This window comes from Schistocerca serialis, chromosome 10, assembly GCF_023864345.2.
Source record: "Schistocerca serialis cubense isolate TAMUIC-IGC-003099 chromosome 10, iqSchSeri2.2, whole genome shotgun sequence".
Classification (NCBI taxonomy): Eukaryota; Metazoa; Arthropoda; class Insecta; order Orthoptera; family Acrididae; genus Schistocerca; species Schistocerca serialis.
Window position 1 is genome coordinate 42,712,316 of NC_064647.1, and position 21,838 is coordinate 42,734,153.

Below are 21,838 nucleotides of genomic sequence, written 5' to 3' on the forward strand. Positions count from 1 at the left end.
TATTTTGTGGCCGCTGGTTAGTACTAGACACCAAGAAAACTGCCAACTGCATTTACATTAACTTAACAAACCATACACTTCTCAGCAAAAGCTGTTTGACCTACTGAGCAGTAAAATGTTAGTTTTACTCGAATCATGCCGTGAAATTGATTAATGTCGATGGGTGAAATATTTGTGTAACAGATTAGGCACCCTGGAAACACAATGAAATGAGATTTACAAATCCTCTCATGTAGCTGGGTTAAGTTGTTGAAATAAGTTTACCTTGCAGAAAAGTACAACTAGAAATCAGTCAGTAAATTGCTTCATAGCGCTGGGAACACGTGCTGCAGTCTTAAATATACAAGATACACGCTTATTCCACATTGCGCCAAACAACCTGCACAAAAATATATATTTTGGACTCCTCTACTGTTTATGTTCTTGTCCAAGAAGAATCATAGAAAGCTAACAGTATCCAAACCTGCCTGCTGTCTCATTGGCCCCAGCTAATATATTGCCTGACAAAAATGAAAATATCTGAATGTGTGCTAAATAGTATCTCGAGTGCCAAGCATTCATAACAGATCCAAACAATAAGACATTTTCTATGGATCCATTTGTGCTATAGTAGGCAGCAAATTTTGCTCACCTTGCATATAGGAAGAGTCATTCTCAAATGAAGAGAGACAGAAAGAATGAGCCATGGCAAGCCAACTAGTTCTGCTCTCAAAAAAAAAAAAAAAAAAAAAGCAAAACTCCTGCTACAATTCTCACCTACACTTCCTCTACCACTGTATTTTTCATTGCATTCTATGATTTATATTCACAGACACAGTCACAAAATTTACCCCACAAGCACTGGTTCCCTCTCTTCAGTATTCCACATGCAATACATTCTCATAGCACACTGGACCATCATTAAGCTCACCATCCCATTTAAACTATCACACTGTATTATGTGTCACATTTGCACAGTAAATCCACAGTTCAAGGAATACACCAAGAAATGCACTAATCACACTGTTCAAAATGGAAATGCCATGGCTGCAGCCCACCAAATTCTACTGCACAATCACTGTTATTACTGCATGAAGGAGATTTTCCACCAGCAGCCTTTAGATGAAACATGTAAGCTACATAAAGGTTCAACAAAACCTCAACATCAGGGACTGCATTAGCTACCACCCAAATAGCTACTAGCCCTTACCTTTCTTTCAATCCCTCTGCTCTGTACACTACAGCACATGTATGTATTGTCAAATTGAGGCAAAGCCTTGCACAACATTACAGTTCTTCCTGCTTCATGTAACACCCACCAGATAGGACACTGTCCTCAATGTGAGTGCCCTTACTAGGCACTGTGCAGCCTAACACATCAATCATCTCAAGCCAACAGACTCATTGCCCAATATTATCAAACAGCAGTTCCATGGTCATAAGTTCTAATTATCAAGGTGTACACACAGCAGTGTCCAAAAAGGATCAAACATGCATCTAATGATCAGGACACAAACACAAATTATAACACTGGCAGTGCTGTGAAAATGAATTAAGTACAACACCTGCCTCCCACACACTCACCAACTCTCACTGTACTGCCCTAGTCTCCTCCTCTAAATTCTGACACAAGTTTTGTCAAATCCTACATTTATCAGTAATCACTGCATGTGTGTACCACAAGTATGCTATGGAGCAAGAATTGCCACTAGACAGAACCACATTTCAACTGTCCACATTGGCATCTTTATTCACACATAGCAGTTGCACAACATCTTACACTGAGGAGTATGTTTCTCACCAGCTCCCTAAGACATGTACACAATTCATCAGTGAACACAGACTAGTCTGTGTACATGGTCCCTAACAACCATCAGCTAAACACTTCCACAAGTGCAGAATGAGTACACAGATAAACACAGTTTGAAGCATTGTTTCTATGACACTTACACCCCCTCAGGGGTTGCCAAAAATTGCCACAGAGACGGTATTTCACGTCTCTCTGGCGGGGTATTGGTAAAAGTTTTCAACTAGCAATAATCGCACCTCAGTTATACTTCACTGGTTACGATAATGCCACTGCGCAAAGATTAACTACCTAGCGCCTGGCACTGCTATTTATACCTGACGTTCGTTCCAAACACATACAAGTACTTGCATCATTGATACCTATCAGTATTACCTTACACTACTCAAGTTCCATTGGGGGAAACAAATACAGAAATATACAGAAAAAGAACAGTAAAATACATTTTATTAGAGGCAGATTTTCTGTTCTTTGCTCCTTGTGTCTAATTTTTGTTTACACGCCCACTCACCGCCATCTTAAACGCTCAAAACTCCACAGTAGTTCTCCCCTTGACCGTCAGGCGCGCTACTGCTCACTCGCCTAGCCCCACACAGACGAAAGTAGCACAACCTCATTTAGCAAATACCGGCACACCCATTAAGACTCATCGTTAGATTTTGTTATTTTGTGGCCGCTGGTTAGTACTAGACACCAAGAAAACTGCCAACTGCATTTACATTAACTTAACAAACCATACACTTCTCAGCAAAAGCTGTTTGACCTACTGAGCAGTAAAATGTTAGTTTTACTCGAATCTTCCTTCCGCCTCCTTGATTTCTATCTCACCGTCTATGGCCGTCCTATCGCCCTCACCCCCACCCTTAAGTACCTTGGCGTCACCCTCGACCGTCGCCTCTCCTGGACTCCCCATCTCCAGACAATCCAAGCCAAGGCACGTTCCCGACTCCGTCTCCTCAAGCTCCTTTCCGGCCGCACGTGGGGTCTGGACCCTTCCACAATCCTCCACACCTATAAATCCCTCATCCGCCCTATCCTTTGTTACGCCCATCCAGCCTGGATCTCCGCCCCCCCTACCTTCTATAAATCCCTCCAAATCCTTGAACGCCATGCTCTCCGCCTTGCCTATCGCATCCGTCTCCCCTCCCCCACGCGGATCCTGTATGATCTCATCCCCTTCCCCCACCTCCTCCTTTTCCTTGAAAAGTTACGTATCCTGTACACCTCACGTAAACTTGATCCTCCTCACCCGCTCGTTTCCCCGCTCCTCTCCCACCCCCGCCCGCTGCCGTGCCTGTATTCGCACGTCCCACCCGGTCTCCATCTCTCCACCCTCCGTACACTCTCCCAAGGTGGCTTCCGCCAGCTCCCTCTCCCTGATGATGTCCTCGTCCCCTCCATCTACCCCTCCTATCAACTTTGACCCTGCCCCACCCCCCACTTCCCGTGTCCTTTCCTTTCAGCACCCTCCCTCCCTTCTCTTCTCTTCCCTTCTTTTTCCATCTCCCTGTCCCCTCCCTTCCCCCTCTTCCCCTGGGCTTCCTCTCCCCCTTCCTCCCTCCCCCCTATCTCCCCTGCCCGTTGCATCTCTGCTCTCCCCTCTCGCTCTCCCACTCCCCTTCCTCCTCCTCCTCTCTTGGCAGGTCCCCGGACTCGCACACGTATAGTGAACATTCGCGCGCCGGAGATCGTCGCCTTTTGTGCTTCGTGTGTGTGACGTCATATAGTGTTTTTGGTGTCCGCCGTCCCACTCCTACGTTCCCTTGTGCCGTCGGACTCACCAGTGTTTTGTGCGCCGTGCCAACGTGTTTTCAGTGTTGTTATCGTCACATGTGAACGACTCCGTGTTTTTTATGTCTCTGTGACCTCTCTCTTTTGCCCGTCACTTTGTTCATTGTCATTCACCATGTTTTATACTCTTGTAAAACGCTATGGCTGAAGAGCGGCGTAGTGTGCCGCTGCCAGCCTACCTGAATTGTACAGGTTTTAAAATAACAATAAAGTAAAAAAAAAAAAAAAATTACTCGAATCATGCCGTGAAATTGATTAATGTCGATGGGTGAAATATTTGTGTAACAGATTAGGCACCCTGGAAACACAATGAAATGAGATTTACAAATCCTCTCATGTAGCTGGGTTAAGTTGTTGAAATAAGTTTACCTTGCAGAAAAGTACAACTAGAAATCAGTCAGTAAATTGCTTCATAGCGCTGGGAACACGTGCTGCAGTCTTAAATATACAAGATACACGCTTATTCCACATTGCGCCAAACAACCTGCACAAAAATATATATTTTGGACTCCTCTACTGTTTATGTTCTTGTCCAAGAAGAATCATAGAACGCTAACAGTATCCAAACCTGCCTGCTGTCTCATTGGCCCCAGCTAATATATTGCCTGACAAAAATGAAAATATCTGAATGTGTGCTAAATAGTATCTCGAGTGCCAAGCATTCATAACAGATCCAAACAATAAGACATTTTCTATGGATCCATTTGTGCTATAGTAGGCAGCAAATTTTGCTCACCTTGCATATAGGAAGAGTCATTCTCAAATGAAGAGAGACAGAAAGAATGAGCCATGGCAAGCCAACTAGTTCTGCTCTCAAAAAAAAAAAAAAAAAAAGCAAAACTCCTGCTACAATTCTCACCTACACTTCCTCTACCACTGTATTTTTCATTGCATTCTATGATTTATATTCACAGACACAGTCACAAAATTTACCCCACAAGCACTGGTTCCCTCTCTTCAGTATTCCACATGCAATACATTCTCATAGCACACTGGACCATCATTAAGCTCACCATCCCATTTAAACTATCACACTGTATTATGTGTCACATTTGCACAGTAAATCCACAGTTCAAGGAATACACCAAGAAATGCACTAATCACACTGTTCAAAATGGAAATGCCATGGCTGCAGCCCACCAAATTCTACTGCACAATCACTGTTATTACTGCATGAAGGAGATTTTCCACCAGCAGCCTTTAGATGAAACATGTAAGCTACATAAAGGTTCAACAAAACCTCAACATCAGGGACTGCATTAGCTACCACCCAAATAGCTACTAGCCCTTACCTTTCTTTCAATCCCTCTGCTCTGCACACTACAGCACATGTATGTATTGTCAAATTGAGGCAAAGCCTTGCACAACATTACAGTTCTTCCTGCTTCATGTAACACCCACCAGATAGGACACTGTCCTCAATGTGAGTGCCCTTACTAGGCACTGTGCAGCCTAACACATCAATCATCTCAAGCCAACAGACTCATTGCCCAATATTATCAAACAGCAGTTCCATGGTCATAAGTTCTAATTATCAAGGTGTACACACAGCAGTGTCCAAAAAGGATCAAACATGCATCTAATGATCAGGACACAAACACAAATTATAACACTGGCAGTGCTGTGAAAATGAATTAAGTACAACACCTGCCTCCCACACACTCACCAACTCTCACTGTACTGCCCTAGTCTCCTCCTCTAAATTCTGACACAAGTTTTGTCAAATCCTACATTTATCAGTAATCACTGCATGTGTGTACCACAAGTATGCTATGGAGCAAGAATTGCCACTAGACAGAACCACATTTCAACTGTCCACATTGGCATCTTTATTCACACATAGCAGTTGCACAACATCTTACACTGAGGAGTATGTTTCTCACCAGCTCCCTAAGACATGTACACAATTCATCAGTGAACACAGACTAGTCTGTGTACATGGTCCCTAACAACCATCAGCTAAACACTTCCACAAGTGCAGAATGAGTACACAGATAAACACAGTTTGAAGCATTGTTTCTATGACACTTACACCCCCTCAGGGGTTGCGAAAAATTGCCACAGAGACGGTATTTCACGTCTCTCTGGCGGGGTATTGGTAAAAGTTTTCAACTAGCAATAATCGCACCTCAGTTATACTTCACTTTTTTTTTTTTTTTGGGCCTCCTTCCTCCCCTACAGCCCTACCTTGTCCTCTCCAAAAATGCCGCCATCCTAGAGTGTCGACGCAGCACGCACAGGGTGCATTGAGTAGCAAGACTTGTTGCCAGGAACGAAATTAAAAGCGAGGGGCATACTCTGCTATGCCGCAGTGGGCGACGACACTTGACTCAGAAAGACACCTCGTTCTGCAGGTGTGAAGAAATAGTGAGTTGAGAACCAAAAAGGAAGAAAGATAGAAAGATAGAAATGAAAGGAAAGTAAAAACAGGGACGGCAGCACACACAAGTGAAAATGAAACTGGCGAGATAATCCCATCGCCTAGAGAAGTAACTAAGGGATAAGCTACTAAGATTGATTGCGTGATTCCTATTTTTCCAATAAAGTTTTTGCAATAATTGTTCCAATTGCGAATCTGGGGTGAGTCAAGTCAAAGATTGGTGCAAAAAAACCAGGGGCAAGCCCAGGCAATGCCTGGACAAGGCGCCCTAGGCAACCTGGAACACCGTTTGATATCCATGGATCATTGCAACTTTCAAATACCGGGCAAAAGTGGTAGTATAGTTTCGAGCAGATTCCGCCACGCGATGCTGGCTCCACAGGTAGTCCATGTAAGAGACAGCATCGGCGAGGGAAAGGTCGTAGATCGTGAAAATGGTGTGGCCCAAGAGCCACACCATTGCGTTACGCCTTGGTCGGGGTTGTGTTTGAAGATCAGGTGTAAGGAACCAGTCGGTGGACACATTTGCTGGCGTCGTCCCACCGATCAGCGCTATGAGTACACGTGCAAGGGTCCACACTTCTGTGACGTGGGGGCAGAGGAGGCGATGCTCCCTGGTGTCAACGTCACCACAGCGGCCGCAAGCAGCCGAGGGCCGTAGGCGGATGGCCGCCAGGCGATGGTTAGTGGGGATTAAATTGTTGACGACACGGTACCATAGCGCCGAAACTGCCGTGGGAAGGGCTGAGTTGTGAATATTAGCCCAAACTTGGCGCCAGATGACCGACGGTCGTCTGTCCTCTAATTTATGGGGCTTGGGCTGGCCTCGGAGTGCCTGGTAAAGGCGCTTCGACGTGCGTGCCTTGTCAGTGGCCACTGTGAGGATATAACTGCGGTGGAAGTAATAGTCTCTGACCGTCGTCAGCCGGAACGGAATATGCATCAAACAGACCGGTGCACGCGCCGAGTGTGGACGATAACGGTCGAAGAGGACCGCTGTAGTCCTACCGGGGTCGGCGTCGCGCAAAGCGGCGACACGGTGAATCAGAAGGGCCGCACATTTCCGGGAAAAGTCAATGAGGCCAAGGCCGCCATCGACCTTCGGCAGCGTACAGGTCAGCGCATCAACCTTGAACAGCGCATGCCGCCACAAGAGCCAATATACTGCTTGGGAGATGGCTCGGCCGATCTGCTTCGGCAGCGTAAGGAGTTGGGCGACATACCATGCTCGTGAGAGGAGATAACCATTAATAAGCTGGATGCGTTGATGGAGGTCGAGCCGTCGATCAGCGTGGCTCACGCAAAGGCCCCTGATGCGTGTGAGAAGCCGCCGCCACGTGAGGGTTAACATACGCTGCGGACAGGCAGTCACCTCAAGACCCAAGATACGCTGTTCCCCCACAACTCGGTACCAGGGGCGTTCGACGGTCAAAGATCGTGGCCCTAGTGGAAGTAACACAGTCTTGTTGGGATTTAACTGAGCACCGGAGGCCCGTTCATAAACATCGAGAATGCGGCGAACGGAATCGATGTCCCTGGCGTTATCAACGAACACACCAACGTCATCGGCGTAGGCCGCACAGCGGAAGGTGACGCCTGGGAGAGCGACACCGTCGACCAACCGGCCAATGTCACGCAGCATGGGGTCCAGCGCTAAGGCAAACAAATACATCGACAAGGGACACCCCTGTCGAACTGACCGTCTGATGGGAATGGGGCGCGACCGGCAACCGTTCACCACGATAGTGGAATTCGCCCCATCCAAGAAGTGCCGGATGATGCGTATGAAGCGCTCCCCAAAACCCATCCGCGACATAACGCCCAGCAGGTAAGGGTGCGAGACCCTGTCAAAGGCACCGGCGAAGTCCAAGGAAAGAATGGCAGCCGGGGTGCGAGTGTCAGCGGTGAGGAAGACAACATCGCGGTACAGGGAAGCGGCGGTGAAGATGTTCCGACGCGAAACGCCACAGGATTGAGTGGGGCAAAGTACCTTAGTCATCGCCTGTTTGAGACGAGAGGCCACGCATCGTGCCACCAACTTATAGTCAGTGTTAAGGACAGTGATAGGACGCAGGTCTTGAGCTCGGCAGTGACCAGTCACCTTTGGAATAAGGGCAATACGTCCAGATAAAAAGTCGGCGGGTAAGTCGCATCCAGCAAAAATCTCCTCGCACATTTTGCAGAAACGGTCGCCGAGCAGGTCCCAAAATTGTTGGTAGAACTCATAAGGGAGACCGTCGGGGCCAGGTGACTTGCGTCCCGGACAGGCACGGAGGACAGATGTGAGGTCAGCGAGTGTCAGGGGCTCGGTTAAGGAGCCGCGGTCATGACGATCCAAAGAAGTTGGCACCCCACTGACAAGTGCACGTTGGGCGGCAACGTCGACCTCAACATCCTGGAAGAGGTGTGTGAAATGGTCCGTCAGGTGTTGGAGGACGTCTCGGTTGTCTGTGATACGCGCACCATCGTCTGTCTTAAGGCGCAAAATGGTGTTCTTCTTGGCACGAGTTCGTTCAGAGGCAAGGTGATAAAGGGATGGCTCCTCGCCTTCAATCAGGGATGCAGAACGACACCGCACCACCATACCGTCGGCTTTCTCCCGAGAGAAGCGAAGGATTTGCGCCTTAATTTTGTTGAGGCGCATGCGGAGCTGATCATACCGGTCAGCAGGAAGAGTCAGGGCGTCAGTGAGACACTGCTGATAGAAGGCCAACGTGCTACGTTTCCAGTGGGCGACGTCGCGACTGTATTGCCGGATAACACGTCGCAGCCGGGGCTTCGCACAGCGGAGCCACCAAACCACCGTGGTAGGGTACCGGGAAGTGTCCACGAGACAATCCTGCCACGTTTTCGTGACAAGAGCACGAAGTTCGGGCAGGGACAGATGAAGGGTATTCATCTTCCAAGAGGTGCCACGAGGAACCGGGGCAGGACCCGCGATACGCAAGGAACACGAGTACGCACAGTGGTCACTAAAGGCCACGGGTATGACTTGGACGGCACAAAGGGCGGGAGTCAAATCAGCCGAGACATAAACACGATCAATACGGCTGGCTCCAGTGGGATAGATGTGGGTAAATTGCGTGTAGGCGGGATGGAAGTGGCGCCACGTGTCAGTAAGGTCAGCCTCCCGAAGGAGTGAAGCGAGCGCTTCACACCGCATAGGCGTCGGGACCTGGTCAACTTCGGCTACCACACAGTTGAAGTCTCCGCCAAAGACGATAGGGCGACGAGCTGCTAAGAAAGGGGGGAGATCAGACTGAAAAAGTGTTGTTCTGTCATGCCTGTGGTTAGCACCGGAAGGAGCATAGACATTTAGAAAAAGGACATCTTGAAGGATACATGCAAGAACGCGACCGTTGGGTAGCGTGGTAACGTGGGATGGAGTAAACTCTGATCGGTAGAGCAAAGCAGTACCCCGCCGGGCGTCAGGGTCGATGTTATACAGTGCCTCATAACCAGCAAGGTCAGATAGAAAAGGGGCACAAACTTCCTGGAGAAAGACCACATCAAACGCACCAAGGCGGAGAAAGTCCTTCAGAGATCGAAGTTTGACCGGGTTGGAGATGGAGTTGATATTGATCGTTAAAAGGGAGAGGGCTCCCGGCGGACGGTCAAAGGCAGGCATGGGTGAGCAACACAGAGTAGACAACGGCAGATAGGGTCACGGCCGTAGGGAAGCAGGTGTGGAAACATCCACACCAGAACCCAGCGATATCACCCCGGATGTGAGAAACAAATACCAAGCAGCTCATGTGGGGAAAGGCCCACTTAATCACGCATGTCATCGCCCTCGTCGTCAGCCCAGTTCAGGCCTCCCCCATCGGCAGGATAGTCTAAGCCAGGCGGCGCAGACGCGTCGGACACAGTAGGATGTGAAAGGGTACGAGTACGCTGCATTGGCTGGTCGCTACCCTGGTCATGTTTCCGTTTTGCAGGGATCGCTCCCCGATCTCGCGAGGAACTGATAAGAGCCTCTAGTTGCCGAGCAGTTTGCCGCATACCGCCCGAGCGGTCAGCGGAAACAGAGCAGGAAACTGAGGAGGCCTGAGAGTCAGCCTCACTGCCGCTCTCAGGGGGACGTAAACCGTCCGCTTCCTCCGCCGGCTGGTCCGGGTTCGCCTTCTTGCGCCGATGACGACGGCGGGGGGACTTAGCGTCATCTGCCGGGATGGGCGGGGTAGGAAGAACGACCTCCATCTGTTCGACAGCGACCACATCACTCGCCATAGCAGGCACATCAGACGCCACCGGCGGTACCGCCACAACGGGCGTCTGGTCCGGGACGGGTCCGTCAGCCGGTGCACTGGGTGCCGGTTGCACTGCTTCTGGCGGGGACGACACCTCAGTTCGCTCAGCGGGACGGTGGGCAGCGCCCGCCACTACCTCGCTGAGGAGAGGCACAAGGTCGGTACCAGCAGTGCGTTCCCGCGGCAGTTGCACAGGACGCCGGCGCGGGCAGTCCACGCGGAGATGCTCCGTCGATTGACAAAGGGAGCAAGTTTGCGGTTGCCCAATATAGGTGACCTGGGCCCTGGTACTCGCAACATTTATATACGACGGGATGTGCTGGCGGAGGTCCATGCGGACACTACGAACGCCGCTGTTGCCCTGGAAACGGTAGGCACTTCCCCACTTCTCATTCGTGATGCTGAGCACCGTGCCATACCGCGACAGGACACGGCCGATTACGTCATTGGGACACTCAGGGGGTACGATAAATACCCGCACAGTCCGTATCCCAAAGCCAGATGGCACTATATGCACTGTTCCGACAGTTCCATCGAAGTAGCGGAACGGATGTTCGCCCGCGAGTGCCAGGCCATACTTTTCGTATTTCTCCTGGTCGAGAAATTTCACGAATAACGAGAATAAGACAAAATCCAGTTGAAAGGTGTCGACGTCATTTTCCGGTACTTTCAGATCACCAAATATCCATTCCTGTATTTCAAAGGCCGTAGGCCGTCTCGCTGCTCTGTCGAATACGCATTGAATACTGTTCGACCGGTTCGACATATTCACCGCAAAAATATCAACGCTGGAAAAACCAAGAACAAACGAAGCGACCACGAAACGCGACTCGCGACCCGCTACAGAGCACAACGGACCGCTCCGACCGCGGGGTGCTTCTTAGCCAAAAGGCCGAGAAGCGATAACGATACTGCCACTGCGCAAAGATTAACTACCTAGCGCCTGGCACTGCTATTTATACCTGACGTTCGTTCCAAACACATACAAGTACTTGCATCATTGATACCTATCAGTATTACCTTACACTACTCAAGTTCCATTGGGGGAAACAAATACAGAAATATACAGAAAAAGAACAGTAAAATACATTTTATTAGAGGCAGATTTTCTGTTCTTTGCTCCTTGTGTCTAATTTTTGTTTACACGCCCACTCACCGCCATCTTAAACGCTCAAAACTCCACAGTAGTTCTCCCCTTGACCGTCAGGCGCGCTACTGCTCACTCGCCTAGCCCCACACAGACGAAAGTAGCACAACCTCATTTAGCAAATACCGGCACACCCATTAAGACTCATCGTTAGATTTTGTTATTTTGTGGCCGCTGGTTAGTACTAGACACCAAGAAAACTGCCAACTGCATTTACATTAACTTAACAAACCATACACTTCTCAGCAAAAGCTGTTTGACCTACTGAGCAGTAAAATGTTAGTTTTACTCGAATCATGCCGTGAAATTGATTAATGTCGATGGGTGAAATATTTGTGTAACAGATTAGGCACCCTGGAAACACAATGAAATGAGATTTACAAATCCTCTCATGTAGCTGGGTTAAGTTGTTGAAATAAGTTTACCTTGCAGAAAAGTACAACTAGAAATCAGTCAGTAAATTGCTTCATAGCGCTGGGAACACGTGCTGCAGTCTTAAATATACAAGATACACGCTTATTCCACATTGCGCCAAACAACCTGCACAAAAATATATATTTTGGACTCCTCTACTGTTTATGTTCTTGTCCAAGAAGAATCATAGAAAGCTAACAGTATCCAAACCTGCCTGCTGTCTCATTGGCCCCAGCTAATATATTGCCTGACAAAAATGAAAATATCTGAATGTGTGCTAAATAGTATCTCGAGTGCCAAGCATTCATAACAGATCCAAACAATAAGACATTTTCTATGGATCCATTTGTGCTATAGTAGGCAGCAAATTTTGCTCACCTTGCATATAGGAAGAGTCATTCTCAAATGAAGAGAGACAGAAAGAATGAGCCATGGCAAGCCAACTAGTTCTGCTCTCAAAAAAAAAAAAAAAAAAAAAAAAAAGCAAAACTCCTGCTACAATTCTCACCTACACTTCCTCTACCACTGTATTTTTCATTGCATTCTATGATTTATATTCACAGACACAGTCACAAAATTTACCCCACAAGCACTGGTTCCCTCTCTTCAGTATTCCACATGCAATACATTCTCATAGCACACTGGACCATCATTAAGCTCACCATCCCATTTAAACTATCACACTGTATTATGTGTCACATTTGCACAGTAAATCCACAGTTCAAGGAATACACCAAGAAATGCACTAATCACACTGTTCAAAATGGAAATGCCATGGCTGCAGCCCACCAAATTCTACTGCACAATCACTGTTATTACTGCATGAAGGAGATTTTCCACCAGCAGCCTTTAGATGAAACATGTAAGCTACATAAAGGTTCAACAAAACCTCAACATCAGGGACTGCATTAGCTACCACCCAAATAGCTACTAGCCCTTACCTTTCTTTCAATCCCTCTGCTCTGCACACTACAGCACATGTATGTATTGTCAAATTGAGGCAAAGCCTTGCACAACATTACAGTTCTTCCTGCTTCATGTAACACCCACCAGATAGGACACTGTCCTCAATGTGAGTGCCCTTACTAGGCACTGTGCAGCCTAACACATCAATCATCTCAAGCCAACAGACTCATTGCCCAATATTATCAAACAGCAGTTCCATGGTCATAAGTTCTAATTATCAAGGTGTACACACAGCAGTGTCCAAAAAGGATCAAACATGCATCTAATGATCAGGACACAAACACAAATTATAACACTGGCAGTGCTGTGAAAATGAATTAAGTACAACACCTGCCTCCCACACACTCACCAACTCTCACTGTACTGCCCTAGTCTCCTCCTCTAAATTCTGACACAAGTTTTGTCAAATCCTACATTTATCAGTAATCACTGCATGTGTGTACCACAAGTATGCTATGGAGCAAGAATTGCCACTAGACAGAACCACATTTCAACTGTCCACATTGGCATCTTTATTCACACATAGCAGTTGCACAACATCTTACACTGAGGAGTATGTTTCTCACCAGCTCCCTAAGACATGTACACAATTCATCAGTGAACACAGACTAGTCTGTGTACATGGTCCCTAACAACCATCAGCTAAACACTTCCACAAGTGCAGAATGAGTACACAGATAAACACAGTTTGAAGCATTGTTTCTATGACACTTACACCCCCTCAGGGGTTGCGAAAAATTGCCACAGAGACGGTATTTCACGTCTCTCTGGCGGGGTATTGGTAAAAGTTTTCAACTAGCAATAATCGCACCTCAGTTATACTTCACTGGTTACGATAATGCCACTGCGCAAAGATTAACTACCTAGCGCCTGGCACTGCTATTTATACCTGACGTTCGTTCCAAACACATACAAGTACTTGCATCATTGATACCTATCAGTATTACCTTACACTACTCAAGTTCCATTGGGGGAAACAAATACAGAAATATACAGAAAAAGAACAGTAAAATACATTTTATTAGAGGCAGATTTTCTGTTCTTTGCTCCTTGTGTCTAATTTTTACTTACACGCCCACTCACCGCCATCTTAAACGCTCAAAACTCCACAGTAGTTCTCCCCTTGACCGTCAGGCGCGCTACTGCTCACTCGCCTAGCCCCACACAGACGAAAGTAGCACAACCTCATTTAGCAAATACCGGCACACCCATTAAGACTCATCGTTAGATTTTGTTATTTTGTGGCCGCTGGTTAGTACTAGACACCAAGAAAACTGCCAACTGCATTTACATTAACTTAACAAACCATACACTTCTCAGCAAAAGCTGTTTGACCTACTGAGCAGTAAAATGTTAGTTTTACTCGAATCATGCCGTGAAATTGATTAATGTCGATGGGTGAAATATTTGTGTAACAGATTAGGCACCCTGGAAACACAATGAAATGAGATTTACAAATCCTCTCATGTAGCTGGGTTAAGTTGTTGAAATAAGTTTACCTTGCAGAAAAGTACAACTAGAAATCAGTCAGTAAATTGCTTCATAGCGCTGGGAACACGTGCTGCAGTCTTAAATATACAAGATACACGCTTATTCCACATTGCGCCAAACAACCTGCACAAAAATATATATTTTGGACTCCTCTACTGTTTATGTTCTTGTCCAAGAAGAATCATAGAAAGCTAACAGTATCCAAACCTGCCTGCTGTCTCATTGGCCCCAGCTAATATATTGCCTGACAAAAATGAAAATATCTGAATGTGTGCTAAATAGTATCTCGAGTGCCAAGCATTCACAACAGATCCAAACAATAAGACATTTTCTATGGATCCATTTGTGCTATAGTAGGCAGCAAATTTTGCTCACCTTGCATATAGGAAGAGTCATTCTCAAATGAAGAGAGACAGAAAGAATGAGCCATGGCAAGCCAACTAGTTCTGCTCTCAAAAAAAAAAAAAAAAAAAAAAAAAAAGCAAAACTCCTGCTACAATTCTCACCTACACTTCCTCTACCACTGTATTTTTCATTGCATTCTATGATTTATATTCACAGACACAGTCACAAAATTTACCCCACAAGCACTGGTTCCCTCTCTTCAGTATTCCACATGCAATACATTCTCATAGCACACTGGACCATCATTAAGCTCACCATCCCATTTAAACTATCACACTGTATTATGTGTCACATTTGCACAGTAAATCCACAGTTCAAGGAATACACCAAGAAATGCACTAATCACACTGTTCAAAATGGAAATGCCATGGCTGCAGCCCACCAAATTCTACTGCACAATCACTGTTATTACTGCATGAAGGAGATTTTCCACCAGCAGCCTTTAGATGAAACATGTAAGCTACATAAAGGTTCAACAAAACCTCAACATCAGGGACTGCATTAGCTACCACCCAAATAGCTACTAGCCCTTACCTTTCTTTCAATCCCTCTGCTCTGCACACTACAGCACATGTATGTATTGTCAAATTGAGGCAAAGCCTTGCACAACATTACAGTTCTTCCTGCTTCATGTAACACCCACCAGATAGGACACTGTCCTCAATGTGAGTGCCCTTACTAGGCACTGTGCAGCCTAACACATCAATCATCTCAAGCCAACAGACTCATTGCCCAATATTATCAAACAGCAGTTCCATGGTCATAAGTTCTAATTATCAAGGTGTACACACAGCAGTGTCCAAAAAGGATCAAACATGCATCTAATGATCAGGACACAAACACAAATTATAACACTGGCAGTGCTGTGAAAATGAATTAAGTACAACACCTGCCTCCCACACACTCACCAACTCTCACTGTACTGCCCTAGTCTCCTCCTCTAAATTCTGACACAAGTTTTGTCAAATCCTACATTTATCAGTAATCACTGCATGTGTGTACCACAAGTATGCTATGGAGCAAGAATTGCCACTAGACAGAACCACATTTCAACTGTCCACATTGGCATCTTTATTCACACATAGCAGTTGCACAACATCTTACACTGAGGAGTATGTTTCTCACCAGCTCCCTAAGACATGTACACAATTCATCAGTGAACACAGACTAGTCTGTGTACATGGTCCCTAACAACCATCAGCTAAACACTTCCACAAGTGCAGAATGAGTACACAGATAAACACAGTTTGAAGCATTGTTTCTATGACACTTACACCCCCTCAGGGGTTGCCAAAAATTGCCACAGAGACGGTATTTCACGTCTCTCTGGCGGGGTATTGGTAAAAGTTTTCAACTAGCAATAATCGCACCTCAGTTATACTTCACTGGTTACGATAATGCCACTGCGCAAAGATTAACTACCTAGCGCCTGGCACTGCTATTTATACCTGACGTTCGTTCCAAACACATACAAGTACTTGCATCATTGATACCTATCAGTATTACCTTACACTACTCAAGTTCCATTGGGGGAAACAAATACAGAAATATACAGAAAAAGAACAGTAAAATACATTTTATTAGAGGCAGATTTTCTGTTCTTTGCTCCTTGTGTCTAATTTTTACTTACACGCCCACTCACCGCCATCTTAAACGCTCAAAACTCCACAGTAGTTCTCCCCTTGACCGTCAGGCGCGCTACTGCTCACTCGCCTAGCCCCACACAGACGAAAGTAGCACAACCTCATTTAGCAAATACCGGCACACCCATTAAGACTCATCGTTAGATTTTGTTATTTTGTGGCCGCTGGTTAGTACTAGACACCAAGAAAACTGCCAACTGCATTTACATTAACTTAACAAACCATACACTTCTCAGCAAAAGCTGTTTGACCTACTGAGCAGTAAAATGTTAGTTTTACTCGAATCATGCCGTGAAATTGATTAATGTCGATGGGTGAAATATTTGTGTAACAGATTAGGCACCCTGGAAACACAATGAAATGAGATTTACAAATCCTCTCATGTAGCTGGGTTAAGTTGTTGAAATAAGTTTACCTTGCAGAAAAGTACAACTAGAAATCAGTCAGTAAATTGCTTCATAGCGCTGGGAACACGTGCTGCAGTCTTAAATATACAAGATACACGCTTATTCCACATTGCGCCAAACAACCTGCACAAAAATATATATTTTGGACTCCTCTACTGTTTATGTTCTTGTCCAAGAAGAATCATAGAAAGCTAACAGTATCCAAACCTGCCTGCTGTCTCATTGGCCCCAGCTAATATATTGCCTGACAAAAATGAAAATATCTGAATGTGTGCTAAATAGTATCTCGAGTGCCAAGCATTCACAACAGATCCAAACAATAAGACATTTTCTATGGATCCATTTGTGCTATAGTAGGCAGCAAATTTTGCTCACCTTGCATATAGGAAGAGTCATTCTCAAATGAAGAGAGACAGAAAGAATGAGCCATGGCAAGCCAACTAGTTCTGCTCTCAAAAAAAAAAAAAAAAAAAAAAAAAAAAAAAAAAAAAAAAGCAAAACTCCTGCTACAATTCTCACCTACACTTCCTCTACCACTGTATTTTTCATTGCATTCTATGATTTATATTCACAGACACAGTCACAAAATTTACCCCACAAGCACTGGTTCCCTCTCTTCAGTATTCCACATGCAATACATTCTCATAGCACACTGGACCATCATTAAGCTCACCATCCCATTTAAACTATCACACTGTATTATGTGTCACATTTGCACAGTAAATCCACAGTTCAAGGAATACACCAAGAAATGCACTAATCACACTGTTCAAAATGGAAATGCCATGGCTGCAGCCCACCAAATTCTACTGCACAATCACTGTTATTACTGCATGAAGGAGATTTTCCACCAGCAGCCTTTAGATGAAACATGTAAGCTACATAAAGGTTCAACAAAACCTCAACATCAGGGACTGCATTAGCTACCACCCAAATAGCTACTAGCCCTTACCTTTCTTTCAATCCCTCTGCTCTGCACACTACAGCACATGTATGTATTGTCAAATTGAGGCAAAGCCTTGCACAACATTACAGTTCTTCCTGCTTCATGTAACACCCACCAGATAGGACACTGTCCTCAATGTGAGTGCCCTTACTAGGCACTGTGCAGCCTAACACATCAATCATCTCAAGCCAACAGACTCATTGCCCAATATTATCAAACAGCAGTTCCATGGTCATAAGTTCTAATTATCAAGGTGTACACACAGCAGTGTCCAAAAAGGATCAAACATGCATCTAATGATCAGGACACAAACACAAATTATAACACTGGCAGTGCTGTGAAAATGAATTAAGTACAACACCTGCCTCCCACACACTCACCAACTCTCACTGTACTGCCCTAGTCTCCTCCTCTAAATTCTGACACAAGTTTTGTCAAATCCTACATTTATCAGTAATCACTGCATGTGTGTACCACAAGTATGCTATGGAGCAAGAATTGCCACTAGACAGAACCACATTTCAACTGTCCACATTGGCATCTTTATTCACACATAGCAGTTGCACAACATCTTACACTGAGGAGTATGTTTCTCACCAGCTCCCTAAGACATGTACACAATTCATCAGTGAACACAGACTAGTCTGTGTACATGGTCCCTAACAACCATCAGCTAAACACTTCCACAAGTGCAGAATGAGTACACAGATAAACACAATTTGAAGCATTGTTTCTATGACACTTACACCCCCTCAGGGGTTGCCAAAAATTGCCACAGAGACGGTATTTCACGTCTCTCTGGCGGGGTATTGGTAAAAGTTTTCAACTAGCAATAATCGCACCTCAGTTATACTTCACTGGTTACGATAATGCCACTGCGCAAAGATTAACTACCTAGCGCCTGGCACTGCTATTTATACCTGACGTTCGTTCCAAACACATACAAGTACTTGCATCATTGATACCTATCAGTATTACCTTACACTACTCAAGTTCCATTGGGGGAAACAAATACAGAAATATACAGAAAAAGAACAGTAAAATACATTTTATTAGAGGCAGATTTTCTGTTCTTTGCTCCTTGTGTCTAATTTTTGCTTACACGCCCACTCACCGCCATCTTAAACGCTCAAAACTCCACAGTAGTTCTCCCCTTGACCGTCAGGCGCGCTACTGCTCACTCGCCTAGCCCCACACAGACGAAAGTAGCACAACCTCATTTAGCAAATACCGGCACACCCATTAAGACTCATCGTTAGATTTTGTTATTTTGTGGCCGCTGGTTAGTACTAGACACCAAGAAAACTGCCAACTGCATTTACATTAACTTAACAAACCATACACTTCTCAGCAAAAGCTGTTTGACCTACTGAGCAGTAAAATGTTAGTTTTACTCGAATCATGCCGTGAAATTGATTAATGTCGATGGGTGAAATATTTGTGTAACAGATTAGGCACCCTGGAAACACAATGAAATGAGATTTACAAATCCTCTCATGTAGCTGGGTTAAGTTGTTGAAATAAGTTTACCTTGCAGAAAAGTACAACTAGAAATCAGTCAGTAAATTGCTTCATAGCGCTGGGAACACGTGCTGCAGTCTTAAATATACAAGATACACGCTTATTCCACATTGCGCCAAACAACCTGCACAAAAATATATATTTTGGACTCCTCTACTGTTTATGTTCTTGTCCAAGAAGAATCATAGAAAGCTAACAGTATCCAAACCTGCCTGCTGTCTCATTGGCCCCAGCTAATATATTGCCTGACAAAAATGAAAATATCTGAATGTGTGCTAAATAGTATCTCGAGTGCCAAGCATTCATAACAGATCCAAACAATAAGACATTTTCTATGGATCCATTTGTGCTATAGTAGGCAGCAAATTTTGCTCACCTTGCATATAGGAAGAGTCATTCTCAAATGAAGAGAGACAGAAAGAATGAGCCATGGCAAGCCAACTAGTTCTGCTCTCAAAAAAAAAAGCAAAACTCCTGCTACAATTCTCACCTACACTTCCTCTACCACTGTATTTTTCATTGCATTCTATGATTTATATTCACAGACACAGTCACAAAATTTACCCCACAAGCACTGGTTCCCTCTCTTCAGTATTCCACATGCAATACATTCTCATAGCACACTGGACCATCATTAAGCTCACCATCCCATTTAAACTATCACACTGTATTATGTGTCACATTTGCACAGTAAATCCACAGTTCAAGGAATACACCAAGAAATGCACTAATCACACTGTTCAAAATGGAAATGCCATGGCTGCAGCCCACCAAATTCTACTGCACAATCACTGTTATTACTGCATGAAGGAGATTTTCCACCAGCAGCCTTTAGATGAAACATGTAAGCTACATAAAGGTTCAACAAAACCTCAACATCAGGGACTGCATTAGCTACCACCCAAATAGCTACTAGCCCTTACCTTTCTTTCAATCCCTCTGCTCTGCACACTACAGCACATGTATGTATTGTCAAATTGAGGCAAAGCCTTGCACAACATTACAGTTCTTCCTGCTTCATGTAACACCCACCAGATAGGACACTGTCCTCAATGTGAGTGCCCTTACTAGGCACTGTGCAGCCTAACACATCAATCATCTCAAGCCAACAGACTCATTGCCCAATATTATCAAACAGCAGTTCCATGGTCATAAGTTCTAATTATCAAGGTGTACACACAGCAGTGTCCAAAAAGGATCAAACATGCATCTAATGATCAGGACACAAACACAAATTATAACACTGGCAGTGCTGTGAAAATGAATTAAGTACAACACCTGCCTCCCACACACTCACCAACTCTCACTGTACTGCCCTAGTCTCCTCCTCTAAATTCTGACACAAGTTTTGTCAAATCCTACATTTATCAGTAATCACTGCATGTGTGTACCACAAGTATGCTATGGAGCAAGAATTGCCACTAGACAGAACCACATTTCAACTGTCCACATTGGCATCTTTATTCACACATAGCAGTTGCACAACATCTTACACTGAGGAGTATGTTTCTCACCAGCTCCCTAAGACATGTACACAATTCATCAGTGAACACAGACTAGTCTGTGTACATGGTCCCTAACAACCATCAGCTAAACACTTCCACAAGTGCAGAATGAGTACACAGATAAACACAGTTTGAAGCATTGTTTCTATGACACTTACACCCCCTCAGGGGTTGCCAAAAATTGCCACAGAGACGGTATTTCACGTCTCTCTGGCGGGGTATTGGTAAAAGTTTTCAACTAGCAATAATCGCACCTCAGTTATACTTCACTGGTTATGATAATGCCACTGCGCAAAGATTAACTACCTAGCGCCTGGCACTGCTATTTATACCTGACGTTCGTTCCAAACACATACAAGTACTTGCATCATTGATACCTATCAGTATTACCTTACACTACTCAAGTTCCATTGGGGGAAACAAATACAGAAATATACAGAAAAAGAACAGTAAAATACATTTTATTAGAGGCAGATTTTCTGTTCTTTGCTCCTTGTGTCTAATTTTTGCTTACACGCCCACTCACCGCCATCTTAAACGCTCAAAACTCCACAGTAGTTCTCCCCTTGACCGTCAGGCGCGCTACTGCTCACTCGCCTAGCCCCACACAGACGAAAGTAGCACAACCTCATTTAGCAAATACCGGCACACCCATTAAGACTCATCGTTAGATTTTGTTATTTTGTGGCCGCTGGTTAGTACTAGACACCAAGAAAACTGCCAACTGCATTTACATTAACTTAACAAACCATACACTTCTCAGCAAAAGCTGTTTGACCTACTGAGCAGTAAAATGTTAGTTTTACTCGAATCATGCCGTGAAATTGATTAATGTCGATGGGTGAAATATTTGTGTAACAGATTAGGCACCCTGGAAACACAATGAAATGAGATTTACAAATCCTCTCATGTAGCTGGGTTAAGTTGTTGAAATAAGTTTACCTTGCAGAAAAGTACAACTAGAAATCAGTCAGTAAATTGCTTCATAGCGCTGGGAACACGTGCTGCAGTCTTAAATATACAAGATACACGCTTATTCCACATTGCGCCAAACAACCTGCACAAAAATATATATTTTGGACTCCTCTACTGTTTATGTTCTTGTCCAAGAAGAATCATAGAAAGCTAACAGTATCCAAACCTGCCTGCTGTCTCATTGGCCCCAGCTAATATATTGCCTGACAAA

The 21,838-nt window shown here is 45.0% G+C and overlaps 5 non-coding genes and 1 pseudogene across 5 annotated transcripts; all 6 read right to left on the bottom strand.

The window, feature by feature from the left end:
• Positions 1 to 1,930: 1,930 nt before the first annotated feature.
• Positions 1,931 to 2,070, bottom strand: LOC126425468 (U4 spliceosomal RNA). Its single transcript, XR_007576327.1, has one exon. It is a non-coding gene; the product is annotated as a U4 spliceosomal RNA (small nuclear RNA).
• Positions 2,071 to 5,610: 3,540 nt separating this feature from the next.
• LOC126425531 (U4 spliceosomal RNA) lies at positions 5,611 to 5,741 on the bottom strand (annotated as a pseudogene).
• A 7,709-nt stretch (positions 5,742 to 13,450) lies between these two features.
• Positions 13,451 to 13,590, bottom strand: LOC126425507 (U4 spliceosomal RNA). Its single transcript, XR_007576359.1, has one exon. It is a non-coding gene; the product is annotated as a U4 spliceosomal RNA (small nuclear RNA).
• A 2,315-nt stretch (positions 13,591 to 15,905) lies between these two features.
• On the bottom strand, positions 15,906 to 16,045 carry LOC126425469 (U4 spliceosomal RNA). Its single transcript, XR_007576328.1, has one exon. It is a non-coding gene; the product is annotated as a U4 spliceosomal RNA (small nuclear RNA).
• Positions 16,046 to 18,373: 2,328 nt separating this feature from the next.
• Positions 18,374 to 18,513, bottom strand: LOC126425470 (U4 spliceosomal RNA). Its single transcript, XR_007576329.1, has one exon. It is a non-coding gene; the product is annotated as a U4 spliceosomal RNA (small nuclear RNA).
• A 2,298-nt stretch (positions 18,514 to 20,811) lies between these two features.
• On the bottom strand, positions 20,812 to 20,951 carry LOC126425508 (U4 spliceosomal RNA). Its single transcript, XR_007576360.1, has one exon. It is a non-coding gene; the product is annotated as a U4 spliceosomal RNA (small nuclear RNA).
• Between the last annotated feature and the right edge of the window lie 887 nt (positions 20,952 to 21,838).